The 17,888-nt window shown below is 39.0% G+C and overlaps 1 protein-coding gene across 1 annotated transcript in view; it reads right to left on the bottom strand.

The window, feature by feature from the left end:
• LOC145981255 (methyl farnesoate epoxidase-like) overlaps positions 1–17,888 on the bottom strand; it is a 103,830-nt gene that overhangs the window by 23,420 nt on the left and 62,522 nt on the right. The window contains exon 2 of the mRNA XM_083114409.1: positions 6,914–6,943. The gene's annotated coding sequence lies outside the window, so the exon portion shown is untranslated. The remainder of the gene's footprint in view (positions 1–6,913; positions 6,944–17,888) is intronic.

Here is a 17,888-nt window from a genome sequence, read left to right as displayed (position 1 = left end):
TATTCTCTAATACTCTGCTTCCTCTCATAATCCCTTGTTGTTCCTTAAGTTTTATGGAACAGTGTAGTATTCACTCACAGTTTATAAGAATAAGTCTACACGAGTTTACGCGACAGTTAATTTTACGAAAGCCATTAAACTGAATCTATGTTTTTACATACCGACTTATATTTTAACACAACCCGATCATTTTGTAAGACAATAAATATTTCACTGACACTGAGGAATTTAATTTATTTCAATTTAATTCAATTTATGCCATTCTGTGCATAAATGAAACTTAAAACTCAATTCAATATGTGTGTGTGTGTGTATATATATATAATTCTTGAAGCATATATTCTGCAATGGACTAAATATTTTTCTCGGACAGTCGGAATTTGTAATTATCTCTTGATGATACATTAAGTTTTAATACCTTTCCTTCTGAAGTAATTCTCCTTCATTACATTTTTTAATATGTAAAATACCCTAGCACTCAAGAAATGGAAAAGTGTGTACAAATAATTACCTCACATCACATAAGTGCTGTGTAATTAGTGCGTTTAGGCACGTGATCTTTTGTTTTTACTTTTATATTTATAACGAGTTTCATTCATTGTAGGCTAATACTTGACTAATTGATCAAAGAAATGTGAAACTTGTTACACAACTTTTTTAAAAATCGTTTCTGGAACGAACAGAACAGGTTATTAACATTTTTCAGTGCCACAGAATATTGCTGTGGGAGCAACGCTTAGCCTGGATACGCCAGGTCTGGATTCAAATTGGCAGCGGACCAATAAAAAAAGTGGAATGGCCAGTGTGACATTGTAGGAATCAAGGTCTTCGCTACAAATCAAGGTCCCTGCTGGAGCGTTAGCCTTACGCCATATCGTGCGGCTTTAGCTCTGCCCACTGCTATAGTCCAGAAATTCACAAGGTAGTTTCGTGAAATTTTACGTAGGGACATCTGATTGCCAAGTAAGAGACCAGGACTCCGTTTCCAGGAAAGATAATCTCGCGTTGGACTTTTCCCGACTTGTATACTCACTTCACTTAGTACTCCGGCAGTTTCTTTGTTTATACAGCATATTTGCAGAAGATACAATTCAACCTACAAGTGTATTAATATACGCTCTGTAAAACACACCTTATTACTAACTCAGTGGCGCAACCACAGGTGGAGCAGGGGTGCATTACCCCCTCCAGCCTTGGATGGAAATCGATTCTAGGAGGGACAAGGGAGGCAAACATTGACGGCCAAGGACACCTGTAGGGGGCACAGAGGGGCAATTGTCCCCCTCGATTTCAAATTTTATGCAAATAAAAAAACATTTCGTAAAGTTTTCTCAAATAGTTCGTTCCAACACAAATTCTTTATCATCGACTTCCACCACTTTTTGCGTATTTTACGAGGATAATGACGTCATTGATACTACCACCAACACCACCACTGCTACTGCTACTACTACTAATAAAATACTATTGATGATGATGATGATTATAAAAATAATAATAGGCCTAATATTAGGACGTTTATCCTTGAACTTGCCCCCCCCCCCGGACAAAAATTCATGGTTGCGCCTCTGTACTAGCTTCGTTGACTGTACAGGCAACGGCAAATTATCCATCGCTTTTGTAATTTTCTTTCTATTCTACTCCCTGTGTCGTTTTAAGAAATGGAATTATGGTGATGCGAGGGAAGTTGTTTTTATTTCAATTAGCACGTTGTGGAGAGCAACTGAAGGAAAATGGCTATGTACAATTCGCCTACAACCCGAAACATTCGTCCATCACCAAAATAAGAAAGCAGAAAAAAAAAACTTTTGAGTTCCACCAAGTTTATGCTACCTCGCAGTACAAGTAATTTGCACTCTAGTTCATTATCTTGAGATAAATCAGCTCCAAATGGCATTCTTGTTGTTTTCCGTTTCTGTAATTTAATCTCGTTCATGAAAACAGAGTATGAAGTGATGCTAGCATCTGACACACATCCCCATCGTCAAATTTGGATACATGCTTAGTTATACAGGGTGTTACCGTGACCCTGATTCAAACTTGCAGGATGAATGGAGAGTGATCCAAGTACCAATATTCAGTGGCGGCTCGTGGTCTGGCTTTATGGGTGTGCACTTTAGTCTCGCGTCCAGAAGTGTTATACAACCCCTGTCAATTACTCGCACCTGTTTTTGCGTACATAATGATGCTTAATATATTGGCAACCCAAGTTTTGATCACCTTTCACTGAAAATGAGGCTATGACAGAGTTATATTTCATGATTTTTTTAAAATGATTTTTTACAAATTTCAAATATTTCAGATATTATCCAGCCAATCACGAGAAGAGCGATGTTATTGTGCAATATGTAATTCAGCATCGATAATAATGTGACAAAATCACTCAAAACATAGAAATACCGATCTACAATATCAATACTATTGTCGATTTGCCAAAATATTTCATAAAAACTTCCTCCTCCGCTCCTCTGATATTAATGAACAAGGAAAATAATAACATTGGCGTACACAGAGAAGCCGATCCAACTACCACATGGAGGAAATCAATTGTAATCTATCTAACTGTTGTTCATTTCTAATGACAGGCTGATCGAACCAAGCAAATCAAGCGAAATCAAGAGAATAATAAATCTTAAAGAAAATTACAGTACTCACTCAGTTCACACTGCCCTGCTTCGTACTTCAGAATTTTGCCTTCCCTTCCACCGTATCCATATATTACTGCAGTTGCTACAGGCTTTGTAGCTAACTTCCTTCCAAAAATTCAACAACGTTAAATATTAAGTCTCTGCTTTCGCTATGTACAGTTTCCCTATTCATCATGAAATCATAGTTTGCACTGAAACAGGTACGAGCTTTTGACAGCGCTAAACAATTTTCAGTGGCGTAGCGTTATAGTACGCCCGTACGCCCGGCGTTCCCAGATTTAAAATTTCAAAAATGCTAAAATGCTGTGATTATAAAGTAAAACGTGACGAATTTCAAATATGTTTGACCTTCATGGCATTATAATAGCTATTTTTCGCGATCCGCTTGCAACGCTCCACTCTCAACACTCGTTCTAGCATCTCTTTTCAATGCCTTTCCCGGCCGGACGCCGAGCAGGTTCGGCGTACAGGACTCCTATATTCCTTGCTGCCTTTATGGAGGGAAAGCTTCCATTTCTACAGCACGCGCGTAAATGGGCTCTCTTACGCCAGCGTACGAGAGGTCTACCGTGATTGGTTCATGTGACCCTTCCTGCCTTCTGAAGCAGACGACAGCGGTAGCATTCCTACCCGGCTCTTCGCTCTCATGCAACTCGTGCTATGTAATGCTACAATACGCAATATTGACTGACGTAACTTTACCAATCTCAAATATACTGCTTCTTAATGGTCACTGCATTGTATGATTTATCGCACGAACAGCGATGTGTATTAGAAACTAAAAGATCAACACAGTTTTTGTCAAATAAGTTGGTGAAGTCCTCGTGGTAGAAATTCAGCGTGTTGCTGCTCTACCACTTAACCCGCAAAACTATTAATTTTTTTTATTGTATTTTTTCGTTATTATCTAACTGCTTAATATTGTGTCAATGGAAATGTTTAGCATTCATTTGAAAACTCTTAACATCGAATGGTCTCTGGACAAAATTATTTTAAAATGTTTATCTGCATTCTCAAGATGTAATAAACAGTGGTCTGAATTACTAATCGGCACTGTTACGTCAGTAGAGTGTACGATATTTGGATCATCCACTCTGCTTTGCACAGTGCGCCAAGACGACAGAGGTCCCTGGTTCGAATCCCGGCGTGAGCACGAGTGTTCTTTGTCAGTGTCCCTTCATCAATATCATCACTCATATTCATATTCGCGATTAACCAAAAGTGGTAGAAAAGCGAAATAAAATAAACCAAATCAATCAGTAGTTGGATCAACCACAACAATGACGTCTACTGTTGTGCAGAGGCGCTTGTGATTCAGGTAGGTTTTCTAATGACTTGCGTCATGCAGAAAGATATAAAACACCAGAGTTCAAAACATTTGTGGCATAGTGAGGCATCTAATTGTCTAGCTAAAACATGCATGGATGATGTTTTATTGAAAACCCAGCTGACTTCAGGCAAATAAACAATACCTGTGGCGACTAATACCATAAGTAAGTTATTAAGCAAGAAAGGGCCGACCCTTCCTTCGGACTTGGCGTTCCCACCCGAAATGTCCATGCTACGCCACTGACAATTTTGCAACTCAGTAACAGCCACACACAATGCAAAACAGCTGGCTGATTGATGTACGCTCCCTCCGCGTGGGTTGATAATTCGTCTACTGCGCCACAGAGACCGTTTATTTTGGCCAAGATGCACTAAGCAAAGACATTATCAGGCATGTTGAAAACACCCGTCTTGCTTTCAGTTGCCCTCCTCACCTTTCCCCTTTTCTTCTCCTGTCATGCTCGGGACACTTTTTCTAAAAAAAAAAAAAAAAAATCCCTCAATTTGCAATGATGTATGGGTTGGCTCGACTCTGTCACACGATCTCTAATGGAATGGGTTTGCAACACTGCATTTGCTCGCACACCGATCGCTGCGTTCACGGCGATGCAACCTCCCCTCACACGGCGCTCAAACCAAAAGACCCAATCAGCATACTCTACGCGACTGCAACAACAGCGTCATAGGGAGCGAAACTAACATTGTGTTCAAGCACCGAGCGCCAGGTGCGATGTGAAATCCTCTGTAACATAAGATGACAGATCTGGATTTCGGGGTGGCCATTTTAAGAGAATTCCTCAATGATGTGTTCAGAGACAAATGGATTGGACGATGATCGCCAAATTTACCAGCACCTCTAAAATGGTCACCCCAAAGTCCAAATCTGACATCTTGTGATAATGCGATATGGGGGCACATCAAACAGAAAGTCGCCCATACTCGTTAACAGACAACTGAGGAACTTCAAAAAGCTGTTCGGAGGATTTCACATCGCACCTGGAGGCGAATAATACTGTGCCATGAAAATAGCTGAGTGCACACAGATCCTCTGGAGTAAATGGTGGTCATTGGTCTGATTTAATGGTATACCTTCCTCTCATCATACGCATGCTGTTAAAATAGCATTTTGCAGGTTTGTCTACAAAGGGGGGAGGGGTAATGGGACATTTCGTACACCCTGTACAGTGTATCGTAGCATTCTATGACGAAAACGTTACAGTAATTGTTCAAAATGGCGGCCCCCAGCGTCGATGCAGGCACGATAGCATCGCACGAAGCTCTGTCGCATCTGTGGTAACATCTCCGGAGTCATTCTGACGATATCACAGGCAGGAAGGATTCCTACCAGGAGAGGATGCTCCCTTGGCTCAACACCCAATCGTCAACCGTTTGAGTGAGGAGGACCTGTTGGCAAGAATCCTTGCTATATCGTCAGAACGACTGCAGAGTTGGCACGACGGAGCTTCTTTCGACGCTGGGACCGCCATTTTGAAGAACTACTGTAACGTTTTCGTCGTAGAGTGCTAGTAACGTCCGTATGAAATCTACAGGCCGTATCTTTCACTTGCCTCATTTCACTGTCATATAAAGCCCACAAATAGTTTTGGCTTATAACTTTTTAATGGTGCGTTTCCGAACCAGGATTTCTCATCTCGTACTTGTGTCGGTCTCCATCCACCCTGGAAGTTTGGATCAAGATCACGGTAACACCCTGTATAAGTTACATGCAGAACAACTTATTTGCTTGAATTTTTTTTAAAGAAATTGGTTTTGATTTTTGATAAGAGTAAACAAGAGTGCACGATTGCTAAAAGGAGTTGGTTCTTGTGAAAAATCATATGTTTGGCGACTATTTAAATAAAGGTGTGATTACCAGAAACTATTTTTATAGTCATTCCAAGCAAACTTTTTATCTGTGTGTATATACGGCTTAGTGATGTATGTTTTACATAATATTGATTACATAATATATTAAGCACACACATAATTTATGTGCCATACAAATTTTTTGTTTATTTTACTTCACTTTTCTGCTATTTTTAATTAATCAGGAAGATGAGTGATGAGGTGGATGAAGGAACAATCACAAACATACCAGGTGGTTATAATTAAAGTGACGGTGTTCAGAGTGGTACAGCACGGGCTGTAATCAGAGTAGCAGTCTGACACTTCGTAGATATGCTAATGAAGCAATGCGGTCGCGAACTATGCAAAAAAAGAAAAAATAGTTCCAATTCTCGCCACCAGGGTAAAAAATGGCGCTGTAAGCAGTCAAAACTTGGTATAGTTACAGGAAGAACACTATAAATTGCAGAAAACAATACTCTTTGTAATAAAATATCGCTACAATTTCACTATTCGAATTACAAGAACATTACTAAAGGAAAAAGCAACAAGCGTCACCAACCACAACCAGGGAGCTCACACAATGGTTAGGCAATGTCACCGACTTTGACGTCAGAGTTACGGAAAATTCCACGTTTTGACTGCTTACAGCGCCATTTTTATCCTGGTGGCGAGAATTGGAACTATTTTTTTCATAATTCGCGAGCGCATTGCTTCATTAGCATATCTACGAAGTTTCAGACTGCTATTCTCATTACAGCCCGTGCTGTACCACTCTGAACACCGTCACTTTAAATATAACCACCTGGTATATGGACAACACAACCCGAGTCCCACAGAAGCTCTATTGCCTGTGAGTCCTCACGCCAGAGCCTCGCCATCTGCAAATTGTAGTCCATGCAAAAAGGGTTCACAAAGGTCCAATCCTTACACTTCTACCTATGGAGTAGAAGCAGGTATCTGAAATTCTATTAGAAGCCGTCCGATTCAAACGCAAATATGAACATGGAACTTAGAACTAAAAATTAGATAATCCTATATAAATGAAAAACGGTATAGGAACAGAACGCTCGCTTCGTACTGGAACTTACCCAAATATTCCCAGCAGCACACGCATCAAACGTAAACTCAGGACCTTGACGCACAACAACTTACCTCGACAACGCTCCCAAAGACAATAAATGATAAAAACCGACCTAGCACTTCATGCAAAATTCAGCATTATTATTATTACGCAACTTAGCGTTATATAAAGCATGTTTTCCAATAACAATCATATTATGGAAAGACCGCAGGGCAATATTGCTTTCGTGACCGAAGGCGAGAGAAAAAAAGTTGTGCAAGAGAGAACGAAAAGAAAGCATATCGCCTTGTGTAATTAGTTACATACATATATAGTAATAATTTTCGATAAGTATATGCTCAGGAATGCCCCAGCTTCGTTAGTGCTTATTTCTTGAGGCGTGCTCACTTTTTTCTCGTTTGTAATTACAATATGGTTGGCAAGTAAGAGTGCTTTCTTTTGGTACCATTCACTTCTCATTTTCAATAATTAATCTCCATTAGGAGCCTTAGCTGGAGGGTAAGGTTAGTGGTAATGTGCTGGAAGCTCCAGTGAGAGTTTTCGCTGGAAAAGATACTGCAATGGTATTCGATTTGTGTGGCGAAGTGCACACGGAGTGATTTGGAATGCATGATCAGCGAACGACTTCCCCCACAATTCACTGCGCCATCTTTCGAGCGAACAGATCACACCCTGCTTTGAAAACATGCCGGGTAAGCATTGTGCGTATGGGCTTTGGCGAAGTGATTCAAGGTATGAATATCGTGATCGAAACCATAATGAAACCGTGAAAAGTGTGTCAGTATATATATTCTCGCTGTAAGAAGGCTTCTCATACGCTTCCCGTATCACACGTGAATCTGTTTGTCCGATTTCTTCCCACAGTGCACTGCGTGATGGTGTCAAGTTGAATACTCGTATCATCCATTAAGGGCTAGTGGACCCTGTGAGAAATTACACCCTGATTTGTGACCGTGGCTGTTTTAAAGATAAAAAAATATAAAGGTATTAGCGTGTTATAGTTGTGTAATAATGAAAATGTTTCACATTATGTGTATACGATTTACTGGAAGTGTATTCTGATTGAATCACATTCGATAGTTTAGAACCTTTTCAGAAGGTTCCCGATGGCGCAGTGGTAGCGTCATCGCCTTGCAATCAAGGGATCCCGTGTTCGATACCCGGTGCAGGCACATAGTGGTTCGGATCCCACTTCAAACTGTAGATTCAGTCCTGATTAGCCTTACTGCGCATAAAGTGGACTTAAAACACCAAACCAATCAACCCATCTTTCCAGAACAATTCTTTACAATCATCTGTCTGCCTATGCGGTTTGAACATGAATTGTTAGTTAATACAAATATTAATTGTCTTCCCAATATAATGTTTTGCAGTTATTGATGGTAAGTACAACAATCCGTGTAATAGATTGCGGTATATCTTTTGACTACTTCTTTAAAGGTTTAATATTTCTTAAAAGTTCATGCATGCACATGTAATATAACATAAAATTAGCTATAACTTATTTTAATTATTTTTTATGAAGTACTTAAATGTTATATACCTACAAATCATATTAAAAATACAAATAGATTTTTTCCAAAAAATAATATTTTTCACTGTCTCGTTTGCTTGGATGGTGTACATTTAAATTTTTGTTGACACTATTTAGCTTTGTTTGCATGTTTAATAAAACACTCAAAAATGCTGACCATGGAAGAATTTATTGTAAAATAACAATATAAACGTAACGTTTCAACCTTATAGCAATTATTTTTAAAAATTTGGTTCAGAGTCTGAGGAACAGATTTTGGTATAAAGTTGAAACGTCATGTTGACGTTTCAATGTTTATTAATTGTTTGTTGGTATGAACATTACATATTCAAAAGACTACCTACTAATAAAATTAAAATTAATTATATACATTATGTTCTTCCTTATAAGTTGCAAAATTGGTACTATTTCTTTCATTAATGCTATTTTCTTCTACTGCTTACCTACGGGGTGATTCAAACAAATGTTAATACTATATGGGAAATAGAAAATGTACTACTCACCTTCTATGTTTACTTCTTTAATGATTAATATTGAACAAATTATTGTAACATCCATGTTTGCATAGACTGTCACACACTAAACATACTGTATAACACACTAAATTCGTGTCATTGCAGCAAAGTTCCCTCCTTTAAGCAAATGTTCTATTTCGCTAATAATGTTAACATTTTTTTTAATCACTCTGTATATTGCTACTTTTAAAACACATTAAGTTCTTTCTTATAAATACAAAATGTTATTCAATGGTCCCGGGTTCGAATCCCGGCCTGGGCATGGATATTAGTGAGTGTTCATCAATTATTCCCATCTTCGAAAATTAGCCAAAAGTGGCACAAAAGGCGAAGTAAAATAAAGCAATTCAATCAATCAATCAACAAAATGTTATTTTCTTCTACTTTTCTTTCTTTTTGCAATTTTCTGCATATTGTTGCAGAGACAATTGATTAAATGCAAACCTTATCATCAATTTATCTTCAGTCAAAAAGAGGGGCTTTCCAAAATCCTGTTAGGTGACAAAATCTTCCCTCGTTTGTGAAACTGCATCACGCACACCCTAAATAAAAGAAAATGTGCGTATATTGCACAAAATTATTATTTTTTAAAGACATGGAAGTTAGTGAATATGATATACCTTTGAAATTATGTGCTTTGAGAGGTCAAAAGCGAATTAATAAGTAAGAAGGGAAAGTGGATTCTGATTCTAGCAGTCATTCCTACAGCAAGACCCACTCGTGTATGTATCTTTAATTTATTTTGGGAGCTGTTCCAAATAAAGGTTTTTGCGAAATTGTGATTTTTGTTATGTATCGTCTCTTTTCTGCCACTTTTGGCTAATCGCAACGATGAGGACGAGGGATGATGATGATGAAATCGATTATGTATTTTACTTCGCTACTGGGATCGGCCGAATGGGGTTTGTAATCCCCATCAAATCAACCCTGGGAACGCCACTGATCTACAACTATGTTCCTTCATTTGTTTAGAATTTTGTGCTTTAAAAATGTAACCGTGAGATTTTCATTATTAAAAGTAAACTGCATTAAAAACCACTATTTTCAGAAACAGAAATGTCTAGCGTAATTGTTCGGAATGATTTTAAAATACACTTGCGTGCAAAGAAATAGACCCGAACCTCACACTTTTGACATAAAATGTTCTTCCGACTGTTTGGAGGCACGTGAAATGTTTAATTTTTCTTCCAACCGTTTGGAGGCGCTAGTGAACTCCGCATTCGCCGATCCAAGTGTCTTATCTTTTTTCTGAAATATTTTGGCGTTGAAATTGAAGAATCTGTTAATATAGCCTACAGAAACGGAACATAACAGTTTTTTATTTAGAATTGAATATTTTCTTATGAATTATAAATTGCAGTTGCATGCACTATAAACATATTTTTGAAAACTGAATCGTTAAATGTACATTAATTAAGTATGTAATGTCCCGGTAATACTAGAAAAACGGTCATGATCATTTTTACACTGTGTAGGACTTGTCGAATAGCTTGTATTTAAAAATACGTATAATTGTCGGAAATCTTGTATTACTTGTTGCAAAAAGTGACACCTTGATACATAAAACTTCATAACCACACCAAGAAACCGAACTTGTTCCATAAGATAAAGAAAGTTTACGTTTCAAACAAGGAACCACGCCGAAATAAAGAACAGAAGTGATAAATCTGATACAGCGTTTCACTTCCATGGAGGACAAAGAGTATTTAACACGAAGGAAGCAGGTTTTTTTCGCTTTACGTAAATTGCACGTAATGTTCCACGAGGCGATCGGTCACGTGATCAAGCCTTCTGGCAAGGGTATGCGAGACGCTTGAAGTGAGGGAGAACACAGAAGGGGAACAAAAGAGCAGATAAAATAGGTCAAACTACGCAGGGTTAAAATGGGAAGGATACGATTCATTTAATTTTGCTTCGCTCTTCTGTCACTTTTGGCGAAGATATGGATGATTGATGATGCCATGAAATTGTGAAGGGACAGTAACAAAGAATTCCCATGCCCAGGCCGGGATTCGAACACGGGAACCCTGACGCCACTTAGGCTGGCTTGTTTACCATCTTTACAAATGACAAGACTGATCAAGATTTTCTTTATCTCGAGGTGACAGACATACTCAGACTAGGGATGGCCAAACGGATCCAAACATTCCGGATCTGGATCCGGATCCGAATGTTCCAGATCTGGATCCGGATCGTCCGAAAATTCCGAATCCGGATCCGAGAGTTTCGTATCTCAATCCCATTATAATATTACCACACCTTAAAAGGTATTATCATCATCGATTACAAAGAAATTTTTCATTAGTTAGTCCTACAAGATTTTTTTTTCAAGTGTTGTTCCTAAAATACTTTGCTACGCATCGGCTAACACACTCGTGCACAAAAATAATCTTACTTGTTTAACATAAAATGTCAGAGGTGATTTTGTAAATGCCATTGAAACGAATATGTATTCATTCGAATGTATTGGAAATGGAAACACACATAAATGTGAGATATTCCATTCCAGGATGAAACCTTTAACAAGATAGAAATGTTATACAAAATTTATACAATTGTTCTATAGTTATAGTTTTAAAATTAAAATAAAACATTATGCAGTGTTATATAATTACAAATCGCGTACGCGCGCACATATATATATATTAGCAGGTAACAATATGTTATAAACACATTCTTACTTTCCAAAGAAGCGCTCATGTGGATGGCCAAGTGGATCCGGATCCGGAACCAAAAATTCCGGATCCGGATTTCGGATCTGGCCATCCCTAACTCAGACAGAACCTTTTCCCTAGCACATCTCACCTTCACACTAGAGATGGCCCAAAAATATTAGAATTCCGGGAAATTAAAAATCTCGATTCTGAAATTCTTACTACCCGGATTTTGGAGGCAATCCGAATTTCGGAGAAAGAGTTTGAACATTTTTTCCATTTTTCAAGTAGAATTTATTATCAACGTCTCGTCTTCCTTATTGGGCCTCCCCCATGGCGCAGTGGAAGCGTCATTGCCTTGTAATCAAGGGGTCCCGGGTTCGATACCCGGTGGAGGCACAAGTGGTTCGGATCCCACTTTAAACTGTAGTTCCAGTCCCGATTAGCCTTACTGTGCATAAAGTGGACTTAAAACTCAAACTCGTCTTCCTTATTTTACCATCATGTACTCTGTAGAAAAAAACAAACGGATTTGGCCTTCACATTATCAATGTGGGAATGGCTCCTTTCTTGCTTCTCTTCTTGGGTGTAATTCCTAGGAATTCGGATTTTAAATCACGTTGGTAATATTATAGTAAAAAATGTTAGCAACCTGAAATTTTGTAATTACGATAGGATCTCCTTTCCCAATTTTCGGAACTTCTCATCGAATGGAAATGTGTTGTAAACAATCTCAGAATTTTTCGTTTTCTTGAGATAGTGTGGACATGCACTTACAGCACCGTGAGATATTATTATCACTCAGATATAAATCGCATAATATATCGTATGACCTTGGCGCTTACGGTGGAGAAATATTGCCCCCCTATCCCGGGTTGAAAGATTTTAACATGACGCAAGTCTTGCGATGAGTACGTAAAAATGTCACGCTTCGCCACTGCAACCAACACGAAAAACATTCTACAATAATGGAGGTCAGAAATAAAGATGCGCGTGGGCAGTTATGATAAGTAAACGGATAAACCACGTGACTACATTTTTTGCGTATAACATTTAAAAAAAATGAAATCAATTAAACCAAATAATTGTTAAAGGTATAAAGAAAGTCCACCCGTTTACTTCGTTAACGTCGAAGAACTAAAGAAAGCCGCCGCTACAAACGTGGGTGGGGATAAATAGCGGGCGAGTTGTTTTCGTCCAATCACACTCAACCTTGAGCCAATGGGCGCAGCTGTCATTCTGCTCGTCTAGTCCACGTGGAGTCTCAGTCACATGACTGCGCTGTTGCCGTACTTTGCAACTTCAATGTGGAGACCGTGGGAAGGCGGAGGGACAAGGTGGCGTAGAGTAGATGTGTGGCAACACTGTGCGTTGAATGTGATTGTTGCAGCTGGTGGGCGCGCTCCGTCGACTTCAAAGCCAGCCGGTGTTAACGTAGCTACCGCGTCGACTATACAAACAGTTAATGTTATAATTTGCAAAAATTCAAAAAGCAAAGTTTACATTTTCATACTATCTTGATTGCAGACGCTATTGTTGCGTTTTTCATGACGTATGATCGACAAGGAGCGTTCGGTCGTGGACAGCGGGAAGGGGGGGGGGGTGCAAGAGAGAGAGAGAGATATGAGTGTGATGCGATGAGCTCCAATTAATAAGAGTTTTAAAAATTTACTGCCGGCATGCTTTTTGGGATCTTAATTTACTACCGGTATCCCATACCGGCCCAATTTCACCACTGTCTGTATCTGATTAACCGTTTAACCTAATTGTCGCAATCAGCATATCATGTTGTAATTGCAAACACACATACGTATATGGACACAGCGCCAGATCATAGGTTTACGGTGGTCTGCTGTCTGCAGCAAGCTCCCTCCACCTGTTGAGCCAATGCCGAACTAACTCAACAAGCGTAGACCTTGCTTGCAGCCACTTTACGTAACAACATCTTTTGCAAAGTTCTTTGATTGATTTCGTTTATTTTACTTCGTTTTACTGCCATGGCTAACCTCGAAGATGAGGATAAGTGATGATATGACGAAATTGATGAAGGAACACTTACAAAAAAGACTCGTGCCCAGGCCGGGATTCGAACCCGAGACCTCTGGCGTCGTAGCGCTTTTGAAAAGTTCTATTTGTTCATAAATACTGCACTAGAGTGACAAAATTTTCAGAAACGAAAAGTAAGACATTCATGAGCGCCCACAGGGAGGGTGGAGGGAGCACTTGACCCATCTTAGGGGGGAATGTTTCCTTAAAATAATATAAAATTCTATGTGTATACATTTGTCGAAAATATATGTAAAAAAAAGAAGTTTACACCTTGGAACTATGATGAGGCGATGAGGCAGGGGAGGAAGTAATCAGAATATATTTCCTTAGTAACTAATTTACTTTAGTCCAAGTCTTTGCTACTAGGTGCACCATATTTAATCCGTTATATGAAGAAAAAGAAGAATTTTGAGAGGGAGGCAGATTAAGTAAATTGTCCAGTAGAGCTAAAAGTTACTTTCAGAAATAGGACAGCAGAAAACACTGTCGTAATTAAATATTTTACGCGCTGTTGGCCTCGAGGGGGCAATCCTGGCTAAAGTTACTTGCAGTAATTGTAAATATATAATCAGTGTCAGAACTAATTGTAGATAATAAAGGTTTGCACCTTGTAACATATAAATCGAAATAAAATTACTACGACGTTTGCAGCAGCAAGGTACATTCAGGCCATTCAATCAACATTGAATAGCCAGCCTCAAATCAATGAGTACCTGCGGGCAAACGTGGGGTTAAAGGCGGCCGGAGCGTGGGGCTGATCACATCACCTTCAAAATTGCCGAGATTAAGAATGTCGTATCTACATGTATGAAGGTAAAGGTCCCTGTGCATATAGTAGGGGATGTGGGGATACGACATGATGATGGATGATTTCTCGTTCTGCGCTTTCAGAAAAAAATACACGATGCTAGATTGTTAAATATTGATGATTCAGCCTCTCTCTGCTTTCTTTAATACAATATCTGATTAATGCACTTATTCCACCGTGAGACACTGAAAATTGGTAGTGATTGCTGCCACAACAGTTTTAAGCAATACGATTGGCTGACGTGACGTGGCGTCATTAGTTTGAGCACAGACAATGTGAGGTTAGGTTAGGTTAGAAGAAGAAGAAAAGTGATGTGGTGTTAATTCCAACTGAAAAACTTACCCACATATGGTCGCATCAGCATTAACGCCAAAACCACGAATGTGCTAAATCTTACTTTTGAGATAAAAGGTTTTTAATATTAAATATTCCGAAGAAAATAAGTTTTACATTTGGATAAATGTTGTCATGGCAATTGGTGAGAGGCTCTGAAATGTTCATCTGTCAACGAGCAAGTCCGTAACAAAAGTAATGGATGGGATTCAGCGTAGAACAGCCCAAGTATATAGTTATAATTGAATTATTATTATTATATATTTATCGTTATTAATAGTCACTTATAAATAATAACATATTACCCTTAACAATACTATTTTAGTAAATTTAATTTATATTACAGTTAAACTTTTATTTTTGAAACACGTACCTGATATTAACATAAATTGCAAAATTGTTGTCACTAATTTTGAAATATCGTTTATTTAATTATACAATTAGTTCACAACTAAACCATGAGAAGGGTTTGGGTATGTTAAACCCTTCCATTATATACGGACATGTCAACGAGCCTAGATGTAATCGAACTATTAGCCTTTATGATTATGTTATAATTTATTTATTAATATATGTGAGGGTAAGTCAAAAATTATCTACACTTTGTCACAACTTTTCTCAGGTTGGCCACACTGCCTTCAGCGCTTGTGTGTTATAATATTGTACTTTTGTGGTCATGTGGCCGAGGTTTGATCTTAATCGCTCCATTTTTCTTTCTCTTGTTACAGATTAAACATGGGCGCTCCACTGGCAGTTTGCACCAAGGAAGAACAGGGATCAGTGATCCGATTTCTCTGGTCTGAAGGTGTGTCAGGGACTGAAATTCTTCTCAGGCTTTCAGTACATCTGATGATGTCAGAATAATTTCTTTGGATGATGGGTGACCATCGGTTTATTGCAATCATCTCTCAGGTTTGTTGAATCTTGCCATCAATAGTGGAGGTTGATGGGCATCCTACACTTCGTGTTTCACGCTTGTGCAGCCATTTTTAAACCTCTCGATCAACTTATTCACAATTCTATGTGGTAAAGTTCTGTACCTGTATTGTACTGAAAGCCTGCTAATCAAAAAGTAATGCCTCCTCGTATATTTTTTGGTAATGTGTAGCGCGTTGTTGATGTGTTATTACGTACTATGTGATATATTAGACCTTCACTAACACTTGTGTACTTTATGTTTCAGATTGACTGAAGGAAACCATGGATTTGAGGCATAAACAAAGAGCTGTGATTGAGTTCTTGGCAAAAGAGGGTTGCCCCCCTGTAGAAATTCATAGGAGATTAACAAATGTCTATGGGGACACTGTAGTGGACGTGAGCAATGTCAGATGTTTGGTGAAGAGGTTCAACGAAGGATATTGCAAATAAACCGCGCAGCGGACGTCAATCTATATTACTGACGGAGGACAAGAAACGGCGGTGCATATGAATTGATTTGTCAGGATCGGCGCATCACAATCGAGGAGTTGGCAGCCGTACTTAACGTGTCTTCTCAGGCCTTAGTCTGTGACTTAGGATACCACAAAGTGTGTGCTAAGTGGGTTCCCAAAGAACTGACCGCAGACATGCGCACAGGGCATGAGGAAGTGTCGCAAGAGCTTCTGGCCGCGTTTGAAGCACATCAGAACGACCTTTTCAAAGATTGGGTCACTGGAGGTGAAACATGGGCGTGTATGTATGACCCAGAGAGTAAATTGCAATCGATGTAATGATGCCATAGTGGTTCTCCACGTCCCAAAAATTCAAGTCTGGAAGATCAACGCAGAAAGTGATGACATGGTGCAGACAACAAACTCCAGAGTTTTGCCAACATGGATTTGACACTTGGGTTCAACATTGGCCTAGATGCATTGAACTGAACGGTGATTATGTGGAACAGTAGGCATATGTAGAAGAGGCTTCACTATGATGTATAGTTTATCTTGATTGTTGCATTATTAAAGATCTGGGATGGCAGGAGGCATTACTTTTTGATACCCCGTAGTACAACCTTATAGCAGACGAGCGCTGAAGGCAGTGTGGCCAACCTGAGAAAAGTTGTGGCAAAAGTGTAGATAATTTTTGACTTACTCTCGTAGTTTCAATGGCACATATTAATTGTTGTAATGGTTTAGAAAGATAAAGGGCTCGGGGGTAAAACATGGTCATTAACCATTTCAAAGGACGTACGCTACAAGTATTAACATTTATTGAATTAAATAAATATACATAATATGGTAGTTTACATTGGATACAATGTTGGTTATTGTTGTGACAGCATCACAAAGCACCGCATATAGTGAGAAACTTGCACTAACACTCATCAACACAAATAAACATCAATTCGAAGAAAGGTTTATGGAAAGAATGATTTGACTTGACAATAGACAATCTGGTATCACAGTTCAAATACGACGTTATATGGAGGGCTTTTCATAAAGTTCGCAGGTTTTAAATCGATTGTCATTTTTTTGTTTGAATGTTGGCAACACTATTCTTATCATTTTCGTTATCTATATCATTCCGATTATTAATTGAGCAATTGTTTTTTTAGATGCTCAGTTCAGTTGCCATGGAGCGGTTCGCTATCGAGTAACGCGTCGTTATTTTGAAAAAAAAAAAAGAAAAAACAATACAGAAACTGGAAGTGCTATGCAGAGACCGTTCGTAAACTGTCGACTATGCGGTTTGCTTAACGGATGTTTATTCCTGGCATCCCGACAGCAATACTCGTAGAAAAGTACGGGAAATCACATTTTCACGGTTTCCAGTTCATCCAGAGGAGCGTCAAGTCTCTGAGCGCTCAGCGAGCAATGTGATCGCTCAGCTCTTTGACGGCCAAATAGGCGTTGGTCCGCGAGCGCTGCTCACTGATCGGTGAGCGAACTTGAACCTTGCTCACCACAGGTTTGAGCCACAGAATATAGCGTTTTTGTGTTCCGATCTTGTGAGGCAAAGGGAAGAAGAGGAAAACTGTATGAGGATGGCGGGGTGGCGAGCCGCGAGTGGCGACCAATGAGGAAATATTTATATGAACGACTTGCGATATAGCGTAAGAGGAAATTCAAGTAACAGAAGGTGATGTAATATTCCAGTTTTTGTAATTGTAT

Source organism: Lepisma saccharinum, chromosome 29 (genome assembly GCF_977018435.1).
Source record: "Lepisma saccharinum chromosome 29, izLepSacc3.1, whole genome shotgun sequence".
In the NCBI taxonomy this organism is placed as follows: Eukaryota; Metazoa; Arthropoda; class Insecta; order Zygentoma; family Lepismatidae; genus Lepisma; species Lepisma saccharinum.
The sequence above is the reverse complement of the archived record's forward strand: the minus strand, read 5'-3'. Positions and strand labels throughout refer to the sequence as shown.